The 16834-nt window shown below is 45.1% G+C and overlaps 1 long non-coding RNA gene across 1 annotated transcript in view; it reads left to right on the top strand.

Moving 5' to 3' along the window:
* The window catches only part of LOC112226440, a 44628-nt gene extending 34279 nt beyond the window's left edge, over nucleotides 1-10349 (top strand). Inside the window, exon 2 of the long non-coding RNA XR_002949731.1 lies at nucleotides 9464-10349. This is a non-coding gene — a long non-coding RNA (uncharacterized LOC112226440). The remainder of the gene's footprint in view (nucleotides 1-9463) is intronic.
* Nucleotides 10350-16834: the final 6485 nt, after the last annotated feature.

Here is a 16834-nt window from a genome sequence, read left to right as displayed (position 1 = left end):
TTGAGGACCTTCAATGCTGCAGAAATGTTTTGGTACCCTTCCCCAGATCTGTACCTCAATACAATCCTGAGCTCTACAGACAATTCCTTCGACTTGATGGCTTGGTTTTCGCTCTGACATGCACTGTCAACTGTGGGACCTTATATAGACAGGTGTGTGCCTCTTCAAATCTTGTCCAATCAATTGAATTTACCGCAGGTGTACTCCAATCAAGTTGTAGAAACATTTCAAGGATGGTCACTAGAAACAGGATGCACATGACTCTCAAAGCAAAGGGTCTGAATACTTATGTATCAAAATGTGGAAAAAGTCAAGGGGTCTGAATACTTTCCGAATGCACTGTATATCACAGTGGCAAGGTATATGAACTAACAGGTTATAGAGCAAACTACGGTGGGGGGGTATCTTCGATTGCATTTCTCTGATTGTTTTTGTATCAAAGTAACTAGCTAGCTAGCATGAAATCCTGGAAGTGAAGCAAACCCTATTAAAATATGTATTGATGTATGCCCCTGGAAGACAGACACACACAACACACACAGGAATAACAGAGTGAGAGAAAAACAATGACATCATTAGCTCTGAATTAAATCGAATCAAATTGTGTTGGTCGTGTACAGAGATTTGCAGATGTTATTGCAGGTGCAGTAAAATGCTTGTGTTTCAAGCTCAAACAGTGCAGTAATACCTAGATATAAATGGTGTGTATAATAATGGTGTGTATAGACAGTATGGTCAGTATATAACTAGAGAAGGTGTATACAGAGGTACTTATGTAGGATGAGCCATGACTACAATACAGCATATACATATTATTACTAAAGTGACCAGTGTTCAATGGCTCTATAGGGCAGCATAAGACAGCCGTCTCTAAGGTGCAGGGTAGAGTACTGGGTGGTAGTCACTGTTACTAGCCGGCTAAGGTTCAGGGCAGGGTATGGTCCTGTGACACCGGGTGCTGTGGATGATCTGAAGGGTAGGCAGTGTGCCCCCGGGGATGCGTTGGGCTGACTGTACCACCCTCTGTAGAGCCCTGTGGTTGCGGATGGTGAAATTGCCATACCAGGCGGTGATACAGCCCGACAGGATGCTCTCAATGGTGCATCTGTACAAATTTGTGAAGGTCTTAGGGGCCAATGAAGAGGTGATGGGGCCAATGAAGAGGTGATGTTGCACCTTCTTCACCACACTGTCTGTGTGAAGAGACCATTTCAGGTCATCAGTGATGTGCATGCGGAAGAACTTGAATATTCACCCTCTCCACTGCAGTCCCGTCGATGTGGATGGGGCGTGCTGTTTCCTGAAGTCCACGATCGGCTCCTTCATTTTGTTGACATTGAGGGAGAGGTTATTTTCCTGGCACCACTCCACCAGGGCTCTCACAACCTCGTCACTGTTGGCAATCAGGTCTAACACTGTTGTGTTGTCAGCAAACTGGATGAATGAGTTGGAGATGCGCCTAAACAGGGAGTACAGGAGGTGACTTTGCGCACACCCCTCGTGTTGAGGATCAGCATGGTGGAGGTGTTGTTGCCTACCTTCACCACAGGAATCCAGGACCCTGGATTGCAAAGGGAGGGGTTCAGACCCAGGGCCCTGAGCTTAGTGATGATCTTGGAAGGTATAATGGTGTTGAAGCTGGGCTGTACTCAATGAACAGCATTCTTACATAGGTATTTGTGGTAGATTGCAGTGTGCAGTGCAATGGCGATTGCGTCATCCGTGGATCTGTTGGGGTGGTACGAGAACTGTAGTGGGTCTAGGGTGTCAGGTAAGGTGAAGGTGATATGGTCCTCAACTAGACTCTCAAAGCACTTATGATGACAGAAGTGAGTGTTACGGGGCGATAGTCATTTAGTTTAGTTACCTTCGCTTTCTTGGGTACAGGAACATTTTGATGAAAGTAGGGACTACAGACTGGGATATGGAGAAATGTAATATTTCCGTAAACACGTGGCTTGGGATTTTGTCTGGGCCGGCATGCTTGCGAGGGTTAACACGTTTCAATGACTTTCATCGGGAGCAGTCAGTTCTCGGGAGCGAGGCGTCGGTGTCCGCGACATGGCTTTCCCTTTATAATCTGTGATTCTCTGGAGTCCCTGCCATATATGTCTTGTGTCTGAGCTGTTGAATTGTGACTCCACTCTGTCTCTGTATTGCCGTTTTGCCGTTTGATTGCGTCAAAGAGGTCATAGCTGGAGGGAGAGTAGCAATGATCCAGAGTCTGTGATGCGTGTGTTGCATAGGAGATGTGTTGATAGCGTAGCGGTTTCCTCAGATTTCCTTTTCTAAAGTCCTCAGCTGCAATAAATGTGGGCTTAGGATATGCGGTTTCCAATTTGCACATAGTCTAGAGTAGTTCCTTGAAAGCCGTCTCGGTGTCGGTTTGGGCGGGGGGTATACACGGCAGTGATGATGACTGATATATACAATTATCTTGGGAGGTAATGCGGTTGGCATTTGATGGTTTGGTATTCCAGACCGGGAAAACAAAAGCACTTGAATTCCTGTACATTACCACAATCACACCATGAGTTGTTAATCATGACACAAACCCCTCCGCCTTTTCCCGGGGAGTTCTTTCTTCCGGTCCATGTGATTGACTGAGAACCCCACTGGCTGAATGGACAGGGAGAATATATCCGGAGAGAGCCATATTTCCATAAATCAGAGTATGTTACAGTTCCTGATGTCTCTCTGGAAGGAGGGACTGAATGTTAGCGAGTAATGTACTCAGAAGCGATGGATGGTAAGCACGCCGCCTGAGTCTGACTAGGGCCCCACTTCTTCTTCCCCTTCTCTGGCGTCTGCACTTCTTCTTCCCCTTCTCCGGCGTCTGCGTTTTCCAGCGTCTGCGTTTTGGTGCAGCCCCTGGGTTGACCAGAGGTGATCGCCGATCTAATAGCCAATATTAATTTTCGGCTGTAGGTAATAATACAAAAAACATTCTAAGCAAATAACATAAGAAATAATGCAAAAATATATATATAATACTGCAGAGTTGGGTAGGAGCTAGAAGAATGGGCGACAGTCTTTCCATCTTGAATCACAAATAACATGTGAGAAACAGAGTAGGCTAAGCTCACAATACACAACCTGAATCAAACTGGAGCAAAAATATTGCGCTCCATTTAACAACTTGATACAAAACACCTACAGACAAAAGGAGGAAACAGTTGTACTGAGTGTTGCTGTACTTGCCCCAGGACCATGACTAGGACCTCAGGGGCACAAGATTACACTCATCGGATATGCACTTCTCGGTACATCGCACTTCAAGTTTGTATTGGGTATTGGAGACATTCACATCTAGTGTGTTGAATTAAGCGAGAGGACTGACCAAAAAAGTAAAACACTGGCATAAATGTCCTTAGGCTGTTGTTGCCTTGACAACAGTTTCCATTTTTGGTTTTGTTTTCCCACTGTGATATTTGCTTAATACACATTTTTTGTTATTAATTTTGCAGTGTAGCAGTGATAAATCATAATTAACGTACAGTACCATGGAAGACAGAGAAGCTCTGTGTAAACTGATGTCTGTCAGCACATTAATATGATTGTGTGTGTCTGTGTGTGTCTGTCTGTGCGTTTGTCTCCATCTGTGCAATGTGTCTTCTTCTAAACCCCTCCTCACCCGGCACCCCAACTCCCACTCTGTCACCTCTGACCTCACCTCTGACCTCGGAACAGAGAGATTAGAGAGAGAAGGAAAGAAAGGGGGGAGAGAAATAGAAAGAGGAATACATTTGGAAGAGAGAGGGAAGCGAGAGAGAGTGATAAAGGGGACAGAGGGAGGGAGAGAGTGGGAGGATAAATAGAGAATGAGAGGGAAAGAGAGTGCCACTGGTAGAGTTGCCAGAGCCTGTGTCTCCCCAGTGCAGACTAAACACATCACATACAGTATCTAAGCCCCCCACACACACACACACACGTGCAAACACATACTGTACACCCAAACATAGCATGCTCACACAAACACACATAAAGCACATATGCACACATTCACATCTTGCAACTCACACACCAAACAACATACAGTACATGCAACACACACAGCATACAACATGTGCACACGCATTTACATCCAAGATGGCATAGCAGTCAGACGTCCTTTGTCCTCGTCGTGTCGTGTCCCGTGTATATATATATTTACATCTTTCTTCGCATATCTTTTATATATTTCTTTTCCAAAAACTCAACTTCAAAACACTCTCCTGCAACCCGCCTCACCAATAAAAAATAAAAAAATGTATTAATTACCTCAAATCTGAAATCCACAATAGAAGCTAGCCTGAAGCTAACCAGAAGCTAACCAGGAGCTAACCAGAAGCTAACCATAAGCTAACCATAAGCTAGCCAGAAGCTAGCCAGTTTACTGGCTAACGTGAGTATTAAGCTAACTACGGTTGATGGTCATCAGCTATCCTTTAGCTCGAAAAGCTGTCGCCAGTTTTGTACAACGCGACTCACACCAGAATATATCGGACCTATTTTTCTCTCCATATCCCCGGATTTCAACCGAAAGCTATGAACATTTACACCTGGATCTCGCAGCTAGCTAGCTGCTATCCTTGTGACTATTGGCTTACGTCGGTCCCGGAGCAAACTTTAATTATTCCGGAGCTAGCCAGCTGAAGAGTTCCATCAACCACTCCTGGGCTACAATCACCTATCCGGACCCGTTTTACTGCCGAAGCGGAGCCCCACCGGGCCTTCATGACTGTACTACCAACGTTATCTGCCCGAGGGAGTTATCCAACTGGGCCCTCCGTTGCAACGTTACCTGAACAACAAATCTGCGGCCCGCTAATCGTTAGCTGTCTTATCGGCTGCTATCTGAATAGGTCTCTCTGACAATTTTTCTTGGGTCACTATAACTATATCTATTTTGCCAATTGGATTGATCCCCTCTACCACACGGAACCCCACTAACCTACTAACGGAAATACACGAAGTGGCTAAAAACAGAACACTGTCCTATGCTAGCTTGCTACCGATGGCCCGGCTAGCTGTCTGAATCTCCGTTACCCCAACCAACCTCACTACTCACTGGACCCTTATGATCACTCGACTAAGCATGCCTCTCCTCAATGTCAATATGCCTTGTCCATTGCTGTTCTAGTTAGTGTTTATTGGCTTATTTCACTGTAGATCCTTTAGCCCTGCTCATTATACCTTATCCAACCTTTCAGTTCCACCACCCACACATGCGATAACTTCACCAGGTTTCAATTATGTTTCTAGAGACAATATCTCTCTCATCATCACTCAATACCTAGGTTTACCTCCACTGCATTCACATCCTACCATACCTTTGTCTGTACATTATACCTTGAAGCTATTTTATCGTCCCCAGAAACCTCCTTTTACTCTCTGTTCCGGACATTCTAAACAACCAATTCTCATAGCTTTTAGCAGTACCCTTATCCTAATCCTCCTCTGTTCCTCTGGTGATATAGAGGTGAATCCAGGCCCTGCAGTGCCTAGCTCCACTCCTATTCACGAGGCGCTCTCTTTTGATGACTTCTGTAACCGTAATAGCCTTGGTTTCATGCATGTTAACATTAGAAGCCTCCCCCCTAAGCTTGTTTTATTCACAGCTTTAGCACTGTCACGAGTCCGACCGAGGGTTGTTTCCCTTCCCGGGCGTGTGGCGCTCGGCGGTCGTCGTCACCGGCCTATTAGCTGCCACTGATTGTCTTTCCTCCCCCTCCTTGTATGTTTATTGGTAGCACCTGTTTATGTATGATTAGTTTGTCTTTATTAGACAGCCGGCCCGCCTGGTTGTTGTGCGGGATTATTTCAGTGTAACCTTCGGCTCTGTTGTAGAGGTACGTGTTAGTGCCTGGTCGTGATTTTTCCGTTGTACATTTTCATTCCCTGTGTTTGGGGACGTTACTATTGTGAGCACCCTGTGGTGCGTTGGTGCTATTAAAGACGCACAGCATTGAACTCTCTGTCTCCTGCGTTTGACTCCACACCCACGACACCCGGAGCATTACAAGCACACTCTGCCAACCCGGATGTTCTAGCCGTGTCTGAATCCTGGCTTAGGAAGACCACCAGAAATTCTGAAATCTCCATTCCGAACTACAACATTTTCAGACAAGATAGAACAGCCAAAGGGGGCGGTGTTGCAATCTACTGCAGAGATAGCCTGCAGAGTTCTGTCCTACTATCCAGGTCTGTACCCAAACAATTTGAAGTTCTACTTTTGAAAATCCACCTCTCTAAAAACAAGTCTCTCACTGCTGCCACCTGCTATAGACCACCCTCTGCCCCCAGCTGTGCTCTGGACACCATATGTGAACTGATTGCCCCCCATCTATCTTCAGAGCTCGTGCTGTTTGGCGACCTAAACTGGAACATGCTTAACACCCCAGCCATCCTACAATCTAAGCTTGATGCCCTCAATCGCACACAAATTATCAATGAACCTACCAGGTACCACCCCAAAGCCGTAAACACGGGCACCCTCATAGATATCATCCTAACCAACTTGCCCTCTAAATACACCTCTGCTGTTTTCAACCAAGATCTAAATGCATGCTCTTCAACCGATCGCAGCCTGCACCTGCCCGCCCATCCAACATCACTACTCTGGACGGTTCTGTCTTAGAATATGTGGACAACTACAAATACCTAGGTGTCTGGTTAGACTGTAAACTCTCCTTCCAGACTCACATCAAACATCTCCAATCCAAAGTTCAATCTAGAAATGCTTCCTATTTTGCAACAAAGCCTCCTTCACTCATGCTGCCAAACATACCCTCGTAAAACTGACCATCCTACCGATCCTCGACTTTGGCGACGTCATTTACAAAATAGCCTCCAATACCCTACTCAATAAATTGGATGCAGTCTATCACAGTGCCATCCGTTTTGTCACCAAAGCCCCATATACTACCCACCACTGCGACCTGTATGCTCTCGTTGGCTGGCCCTTGCTTCATATTCATCGCCAAACCCACTGGCTCCAGGTCATCTACAAGACCCTGCTAGGTAAAGTCCACCCTTATCTCACCTCGCTGGTCACCATAGCAGCACCCACCTGTAGGATGCGCTCCAGCAGGTATATCTCTCTGGTCACCCCCAAAACCAATTCTTACTTTGGCCGCCTCGCCTTCCAGTTCTCTGCTGCCAATGACTGGAACGAACAAAAATCTCTGAAACTGGAAACACGTATCCCCCTCACTAGCTTTAAGCACCAGCTGTCAGAGCAGCTCACAGATTACTGCACCTGTACATAGCCCATCTATAATTTAGCCCAAACAACTACATCTCCCCCAACTGTATTTATTTATTTATTTTGCTCCTTTGCACCCCCATTATTTCTATCTCTACTATGCACTTTCTTCCACTGCAAATCTACCACTCCAGTGTTGATTTTTTTATATATTTTTTTAACTTGCTATATTGTATTTACTTCGCCACCATGGGCTTTTTTTGCCTTTACCTCCCTTATCTCACCTCATTTGCTCACATTGTACATAGACTTGTTTCTACTGTATTATTGACTGTATGTTTGTTTTACTCCATGTGTAACTCTGTGTTGTTGTATGTGTCAAACTGCTTTGCTTTATCTCGGCCAGGTCGCAGTTGTAAATGAGAACTTGTTCTCAACTAGCCTACCTGGTTAAATAAAGGTGAAATAAAAAATAAATAGATAAAACGCTCACAGCATGCAACTCACACATATTACACAACACAAAAAAACAGGCAAGACACCCACACACAAACATACACAGCCTTGCCCTGAATCCATAAACATGTAATCATTTCACAACAGTGCATACAGTGCATACAGCATTTACATCAAACTTCGCAAACAGAAGCGAAGTCTGCACTTGCTCATCTCACTATCTGCGGTGCTGCTCGTGGCAACGTCACTTAGCTGAGTCTACCTTTCATTGGAGTTTGTGCTATTGTGATGTGCTAGCTAGGTTGATGACTATTTGATGACAGCTGGTTAGGGCGCAGAGTTTCTATGTTAGGTTGAACGTTTTTACCCCCCAAGTAATACCTTGTGGACAGACTACGTTAAACACAATGGTATCTGTCATGATGTCATGATCCAACGGGATGTGCGGGAACTGGCAGCATTAGTTCCGGTGCTTTGGACAAATCACAATTTCTCAGGTCTTTCAAATTTCGGAAGGGAACATTTTGCCCTTAACTTGCAAAGAGAAGGGGTGGAGCTTTTTATTCCGGTTCTGATCTGTTCTCTTAACACATATGGGCCCAGAATTTAATAAAGCATCTTACCAATTACACAAGACTTTACTTCTAAGTAAGATTACCCCCTATGTAATGAGCTAGGGGATATGGCTGGCATTTCTGAACTATGATGTCAGTTTTAGTTAGGCTTAGATCTTTCTCCCTGCTCTCCCTCCCTCTCTCCGTCTCTCTCTCTCTCCCCATCTTTCCCACTTTGTCTTTCTCTGTCTCTTTTCCTCTTTCCCTATCCCCATCACTCATTCTCTTCATCAATCTCTCTCTCTACATGTCCGCTCTGCCTCGGGGAAGCTCCTAGCATTAACAAGGTCTATGTGTTGCGTTCTCTCTTTGCTTTCTCCCATTCTCAGTCACTCATTTTTTGTCTTACTTACCTCCCCTGCCTTCCTCTCTTGTGCTTTCCCTCCCTCTCTTTCTGTACATTTTCTCTGCCCTAGGGGCTCCTCACGACTCTTGGCTCCTGTTCTACCCCTGTCAGTCTCTCTCTCTCTCTCTCTCTCTCTCTCTCCATTTCTCAAATTTTTTCTCTGTCCCTCACTTCCCCCTCTCTCTTGGAGTCACTAGCTCAGAATCAAGTTACATAATATAATACATGAGGGAGAGAGGTAGAGAGCGATATGGAGACAGTAAGACAGTGAGTGAGAGGGGGAGAGAAAACAAGAGTGAGGGATACAGAGGGAGATAGAGAGACTAGGGGACTGTTCCAGTGCTCTACTGAGAAAGACTGATGTTCCCATTCTTTTAAACCACTGATGTTAAAAATGACAGCTCTATGTTCTTTTCACTTACCATGCCACATCGGGGCTATGCATGTGTGTGGGTGTATGTGTGTGCGTGTAGGTGGGTCCATGTGTGTATAGTGTGTAGGCCTACAGTATGTGCATCTTTTGTGTTGGTGTTTTTCTCCATCTTGGGTGGGTATTTGTTTATTATCGGTGTATTTGTAAGATCTTTCTCATTTCCCTTTTTTTAAGAGGTGTATCCTCCTCTTCCCTTATCTCATCTCTTCTCTTCTCCTCTTCCTTCTACCCCCCCTGCTCTCCTCATCTCTTCCCCTCTTCCTTCCACCCCCTCCCCTCATCTCTTCCATGATTACAAATTCATCCTCTGACTTATGATGTAACCATGTTTGGGCCACAAAATCTCCCTCGCCAAGCATTTTATTCCCCCCCCCCTCTCATCTTTCTGAGAACTTCGCTCCATCCCTGACTCCCTCTCTTTTTTGCAGGTCTTAATCTCGTCCCTAATGCAGGCGGGAAATGTGGCGGGAGAGTTTGGTGTTACGGCTTTCCGACTTTAATGACTTGCAGTTGGAGGAGCCCTCTGGAGCATCGCCACTTTAAGTCATGAGGATGGGGGGGATTTATCTGACTGTGACTGTCACATGGGAGCACATGGGAGCACCATGCTGGGCCTTACTGTATGAGTAGAGAGTAGAGTAGGACCGGAGTTAGAAATTAAAAGATTTTCTAGATTAGAAACTGTATTGTCCATTAAAGGTAAAAATATAATTACTCATTAACAAAATAGTGTGTAGCCCACATAGCATTACAGTAAAATTACACACCAAAAGAGTCAGCGGTAAAGGAACATACGACAAATCAGGGTAGTGTTCAACAGTAGTATTTCAGACAGCCAGATGATGCCATATTGTCCCTGCCTGCTCTTTGACTATGCAGTGCATTCCAGGTGAAAGTTTTCCATAAACACAGACCTAGGGTCAGTTTACTCTCCCCAGATCCTAGTCTGAACCATCTGGAGTAAACAAAGCAATACTGACCACAGATCATGACATCATCGTCCCTCTCACATCAGCCCCTTGGGAGGCACACACACACACACACACTTAAGGTAAAATCTCCCTCCGTTTTATTCTGTTACCAAATGTTGTATCTGCACCGCTCTTCCTGTAAATGTAATTTTGTCAAATGTTCTGTGGAAATTGTTAAAAGAGTTGTATGTTTTGTGAAACTTTGAAATCAGTGTTTTTTATTTGGTGTACATTTAAAGTGAAACATTTTAGTCCTAGCGTAATTCTGTCACCATGGAATTGCCCATATGCTACTGCCCAGTCACAGAAAAACTAGATTAAAACACTGGCTCTATGAAAATCAGCTGTATGTGAGTGTGCGTCTGTTTTCTTTATGTGTGTGTGTGTGTCTACAGTTCCCTCCCAGCTTTTAAGACTAACATTGAAAAAGCAGATTTTTAAAGGTCACAATACAGCAGGCTCTCTACACGCTTCTCTCTCCAGCTGGTCCTTTGTGTGTCTGTGTGTGTGTACAGATTGGTATAAATAAGCTCTTGAATCTTCAGGCTCTGTCTTTTTTCCCTGCTACTGTATATTGGGAAGAGAACACCCAAAGATTCCCTCTGATTTCACAGCCTCCACTCTGGCAGGACAACCAATACTGTGTCTGTCTGTCTGTCCGTCAGGCTGTTGGGGGGAGGTTATTAAATGCAGCCTTTATATCTACTCTCACAAGGTTATAACTGGCGGAGGTCAACAGCAACTCTACCTTCACAATGTACACTGCATGTGCATCATATGTGTGTGTATGGTGTGTGTTTGTGTAAGTGTGAGTGTTCCTCTCTGTGTGCCCTGTGTGTGTGTTTGTGTGTATGCGTTGATGACTCAGTGTGATTCAGCTCTGTGCCACTAGATGAGTGAGCTGTGCCAGACTCAGCACTCTGGCTGGCTTTGTCTTACTTATCCGGTGTGTGTGTGTGTGTTTGGTTTTACTATCCTTGTGGGAACCAGAAATCCTCACAACGATAGTAAGACAAGGAAGATTCTGAGGTGGGGACATTTCGCATAGAGATTAGTTTTAGGGTTACAATTAGGGTTAGGGGATAGCAGTTAGGGTTAGGAATTAGGGTTAGGTTTGGGGTTTGGGGTTAATGTTAGGGTTAGGTTAAGGGTTAGGGTTATGGGTTAAGGAAAATTGGATTTAGAATGAGACTCAATTGTTTGGTACCCACAAGGATGTGTGTGTTAGAAAGAGACTCAGCACTCTGCTGAGCAATCTGCGCTCCAGCAAAGATGCCCAACAGAGAGAGGAGAGGATGTGAGGTAAGAGAGAGAGGGTGAGAGAGAGAGAGCAAGGAGGAAGAGAGAGGAGATTGTAAAAGACAGAAAGGGCGAGGAGGAAGAGGGAGAGAGTGAGGAGGAAAGGAGAGAGAGTCCCTAAACTACATCATGCTATCAACGCCAGGTCTCCTCTTATTCCTTTTTCATCACCCTATCCATCCCACACCTCACCTCTCCTTCACTCCTACAAATATCACCCTGTCATCCCTTCATCACTACATTCATCCTTCCACTTCTCCTCATTCCTCTCCTCCAATTTCAACCCCATCTGCCTCTTTTCCCTTCTTAACCCCATCCTTGACTTCAGAGGCTGACGTGACTCAACAATTAATTTATTTGACCTTAAACAGGTTAGTATTGTTGACTGAAAACATCTATTTGAGAAAGAGAGAGAGACAGAGGGAGTCGGAGCAGGAGAGAGAAACCTAAATGCATATGGAGCAAGTGTGTTTTACTATCCAGGCTGTGTCACAACCGGCTGTGATTGGGTGTCCCATAGTACGACGCACAATTGGCCCAGCATCGTCCTGGTTTGGCCGGTGGAGGCAGTCATTATAAATAATCATTTGTTCTTAACTGACTTGCCTAGTTAAATAAAAGGTTAAATAAAAGGTTAAATAAATACAAAATGCAGCAGCAGACAACAGGGTGAGACATGAATCACAGTCTAATTCTTCACACGGTCTGTGACTGGATAACTACTACTGACTCCTCCTCATAGCTTCCTAAAGAAGACTATAGGGTCTGAATAGATATTGTGAGGTTCACTATGATCGAAACTCTGCCAAACTATGGTGCTGTACAAAGGGCCTACATTCACTTTATTTAGTATAACCCAGAAATTGATAGGCCTAAAATGCCATACAATAGTTGTATGTATGAAGGTTTGAATTCTCACTATGTTAAAAGCCCAAGGGTGAATGACATTGACCCTTGCCTTTCTTGCAATGACACTCACACTTGTCTTGTCTTACTAGCGCTGACTTTTATTGAGTAAAAAATGTAATTACTATGACTGTGATATGTGGTAGTCCCATCTAGCTACCTTAAGATGAATGCACAAACTGTCAGTGGCACTGGATAAGAACATCTGCTAAATGACAAAAAATGTAAATGAAATGTGTGGTGACCATTACCGTTATGCCATGTCACAGTGTTCAGCCATGCCTTCCTCCCTGTAGTGACCAATAGGTTGGATATCCAATACAGATCATCCTGGATAAGAACATCTGCTAAATGTAAATGAAATGTGTGGTGACCATTACCGTGACGCCATGTCCCAGTGTTCAGCCATGCCTTCCTCCCTGTAGTGACCAATAGGTTGGATATCCAATACAGATCATCCTGGATAAGAACATCTGCTAAATGTAAATGAAATGTGTGGTGACCATTACCGTTATGCCATGTCACAGTGTTCAGCCATGCCTTCCTCCATGTAGTTTGACCAATACAGTTCCTGGATATCCAAATGTAAAGATCATCCTGGATAAGAACATCTGCTAAATGTAAATGAAATGTGTGGTGACCATTCCTCCCATGTCCCATGACAAAAATCTGCTAAATGTAAATGAAATGTGTGGTGACCATTACCGTGATGCCATGTCCCAGTGTTCAGCCATGCCTTCCTCCCTGAAGTGACCAATAGGTTTGATATCCAATACAGATCATCCTGGATAAGAACATCTGCTAAATGTAAATGAAATGTGTGGTGACCATTACCGTGACGCCATGTCCCAGTGTTCAGCCATGCCTTCCTCCCTGTAGTGACCAATAGGTTTGATATCCAATACAGATCATCCTGGATAAGAACATCTGCTAAATGTAAATGAAATGTGTGGTGACCATTACCGTGATGCCATGTCACAGTGTTCAGCCATGCCTTCCTCCCTGTAGTGACCAATAGGTCGGATATCCAACACAGATCATCCTGGATAAGAATATCTGCTAAATGTAAATGAAATGTGTGGTGACCATTACCGTGACGCCATGTCCCAGTGTTCAGCCATGCCTTCCTCCATGTAGTGACCAATAGGTTTGATATCCAATACAGATCCTCCTGGATAAGAACATCTGCTAAATGTAAATTAAATGTGTGGTGACCATTACCGTGACGCCATGTCACAGTGTTTAGCCATGCCTTCCTCCATGTAGTGACCAATAGGTTTGATATCCAGTACAGATCATCCTGGATAAGAACATCTGCTAAATGACAAAAAATGTAAATGAAATGTGTTGTGACCATTACCGTGATGCCATGTCCCAGTGTTCAGCCATGCCTTCCTCCCTGTAGTGACCAATAGGTTGGATATCCAATACAGATCAACCTGCACCAAGCCTCAGGTGGTGGGCGTGTGGGTATGTGTGTGCCATACAGACAATACAGGCCCTTGAGAATTGACTTTGATTCTATTGATGCAGAACACTCAGCAGTTAGGCTTGAGGTTCTGACTGTGTAGGGGTGGTGTGCGTGCGTGTCTTCAGTATGCCTGTGCTTTGTCACAGACGTGCTCCTTGTGGGAGGCTAATTGAAAATGGCTTCACTGCGTCTGTCCTTTTCCCTACCCAGAGTGTGTGTGTGTATGTATCAAACCACACACGGACATTGCAGACAGATCCTCCTGGCCTATATGTTCAGTATCAAGTAACTGTTTGTGTTGATTTTTGGGCCAGACAGTGTGTGTGTGTGTCTTCATTAGACTGTGTACCCCCTTCCCGCTGAGGCAATGTATTGTCACTTAATTTTCCCAGCATGCAACAATAATGACGGGCCAAATGTTGGAACATAATGAGGAGGGTAACTCTAGATCATCCAGCTCTACGTCTGGCTGACTGCTGGGGATTACTGCAGCACAATGGGAAATACTGTAAAGCCTATTGTACTGTGTGCGTGTGTGTTTGACTGTCTGTGTCATGCTCACACGTATGTCCTGGAAGGTGAGCCAGATTAATCAGAGATTATAATACATGTACAGTATATAGACAGTGTTTCCCCCTAGGATTTTCTTTCAGCAGCGGTGGCAAAGGTAGCGGGGGGGAACACACTGCTTTTTGCTGCGGGGATCCGGCGAAATGCCTCCTGGGAGATGTTTTTATAGGACGACAGTCAGATGGTCACTTTTAGTGACTTTTTAAAAAGACATTCTACTCATTCTACTTCTATTCTACTCGTTCTACTGAAAAGGGCCTTGTGTTGACACCATCTGAAATATTACTGACGTGCACCACTGTACTGTACAGAGATTATTTATTTTTTATTTTTTTATTTCACCTTTATTTTACCAGGTAGGCTAGTTGAGAACAAGTTCTCATTTGCAACTGCGACCTGGCCAAGATAAAGCATAGCATTGTGAACAGACAACACAGAGTTACACATGGAGTAAACAATTAACATGTCAATAACACAGTAGGAAAAAAAAGGGGGGAGTCTATATACATTGTGTGCAAAAGGCATGAGGAGGTAGGTGAATAATTACAATTTTGCAGATTAACACTGGAGTGATAAATGATCAGATGGTCATGTACAGGTAGAGATATTGGTGTTCAAAAGAGCAGAAAAGTAAATAAATAAAAACAGTATGGGAATGAGGTGGGTAAGAATGGGTGGGCTATTTACCGATAGACTATGTACAGCTGCAGCAATCGGTTAGCTGCTCAGATAGCAGATGTTTGAAGTTGGTGAGGGAGATAAAAGTCTCCAACTTCAGCGAATTTTGCAATTCGTTCCAGTCACAGGCAGCAGAGAACTGGAACGAAAGGCGGCCAAATGAGGTGTTGGCTTTAGGGATGATCAGTGAGATACACCTGCTGGAGCGCGTGCTACGGATGGGTGTTGCCATCATGACCAGTGAACTGAGATAAGGCGGAGCTTTACCTAGCATGGACTTGTAGATGACCTGGAGCCAGTGGGTCTGGCGACGAATATGTAGCGAGGGCCAGCCGACTAGAGCATACAAGTCGCAGTGGTGGGTGGTATAAGGTGCTTTAGTGACAAAACGGATGACCCTGTGATAAACTGCATCCAGTTTGCTGAGTAGAGTGTTGGAAGCAATTTTGTAGATGACATCGCCGAAGTCGAGGATCGGTAGGATAGTCAGTTTTACTAGGGTAAGTTTGGCGGCGTGAGTGAAGGAGGCTTTGTTGCGGAATAGAAAGCCGACTCTTGATTTGATTTTCGATTGGAGATGTTTGATATGAGTCTGGAAGGAGAGTTTACAGTCTAGCCAGACACCTAGGTACTTATAGATGTCTACATATTCAAGGTCGGAACCATCCAGGGTGGTGATGCTGGTCAGGCGTGCGGGTGCAGGCAGCGAACGGTTGAAAAGCATGCATTTGGTTTTACTAGCGTTTAAGAGCAGTTGGAGGCCACGGAAGGAGTGTTGTATGGCATTGAAGCTCGTTTGGAGGTTAGATAGCACAGTGTCCAAGGACGGGCCGGAAGTATATAGAATGGTGTCGTCTGCGTAGAGGTGGATCAGGGATTCACCCGCAGCAAGAGCAACATCATTGATATATACAGAGAAAAGAGTCGGCCCGAGGATTGGCACCCCCATAGAGACTGCCAGAGGACCGGACAGCATGCCCTCCGATTTGACACACTGAACTCTGTCTGCAAAGCAATTGGTGAACCAGACAAGGTAGTCATCCGAAAAACCGAGGCTACTGAGTCTGCCGATAAGAATATGGTGATTGACAGAGTCGAAAGCCTTGGCAAGGTCGATGAAGACGGCTGCACAGTACTGTCTTTTATCGATGGCGGTTATGATATCGTTTAGTACCTTGAGCGTGGCTGAGGTGCACCCATGACCGGCTCGGAAACCAGATTGCACAGCGGAGAAGGTACGGTGGGATTCGAGATGGTCAGTGACCTGTTTGTTGACTTGGCTTTCGAAGACCTTAGATAGGCAGGGCAGGATGGATATAGGTCTGTAACAGTTTGGGTCCAGGGTGTCTCCCCCTTTGAAGAGGGGGATGACTGCGGCAGCTTTCAAATCCTTGGGGATCTCAGACGATATGAAAAAGAGGTTGAACAGGCTGGTAATAGGGGTTGCGACAATGGCGGCGGATAGTTTCAGAAATAGAGGGTCCAGATTGTCAAGCCCAGCTGATTTGTACGGGTCCAGGTTTTGCAGCTCTTTCAGAACATCTGCTATCTGGATTTGGGTAAAGGAGAACCTGGAGAGGCTTGGGCGAGTAGCTGCGGGGGGGGTGGAGCTGTTGGCCGGGGTTGGAGCAGCCAGGCGGAAGGCATGGCCAGCCGTTGAGAAATGCTTATTGAAGTTTTCGATAATCATGGATTTATCGGTGGTGACCATGTTACCTAGCCTCAGTGCAGTGGGCAGCTGGGAGGAGGTGCTCTTGTTCTCCATGGACTTCAGTGTCCCAGAACTTTTTGGAGTTGGAGCTACAGGATGCAAATTTCTGCCTGAAGAAGCTGGCCTTAGCTTTCCTGACTGACTGCGTGTATTGGTTCCTGACTTCCCTGAACAGTTGCATATCGCAGGGACT

Source organism: Oncorhynchus tshawytscha, linkage group LG28, assembly GCF_018296145.1.
Source record: "Oncorhynchus tshawytscha isolate Ot180627B linkage group LG28, Otsh_v2.0, whole genome shotgun sequence".
NCBI lineage: Eukaryota > Metazoa > Chordata > Actinopteri > Salmoniformes > Salmonidae > Oncorhynchus > Oncorhynchus tshawytscha.
Note: the sequence above shows the minus strand (reverse complement) of the source record. Positions and strands in the feature narration are given on the sequence as shown.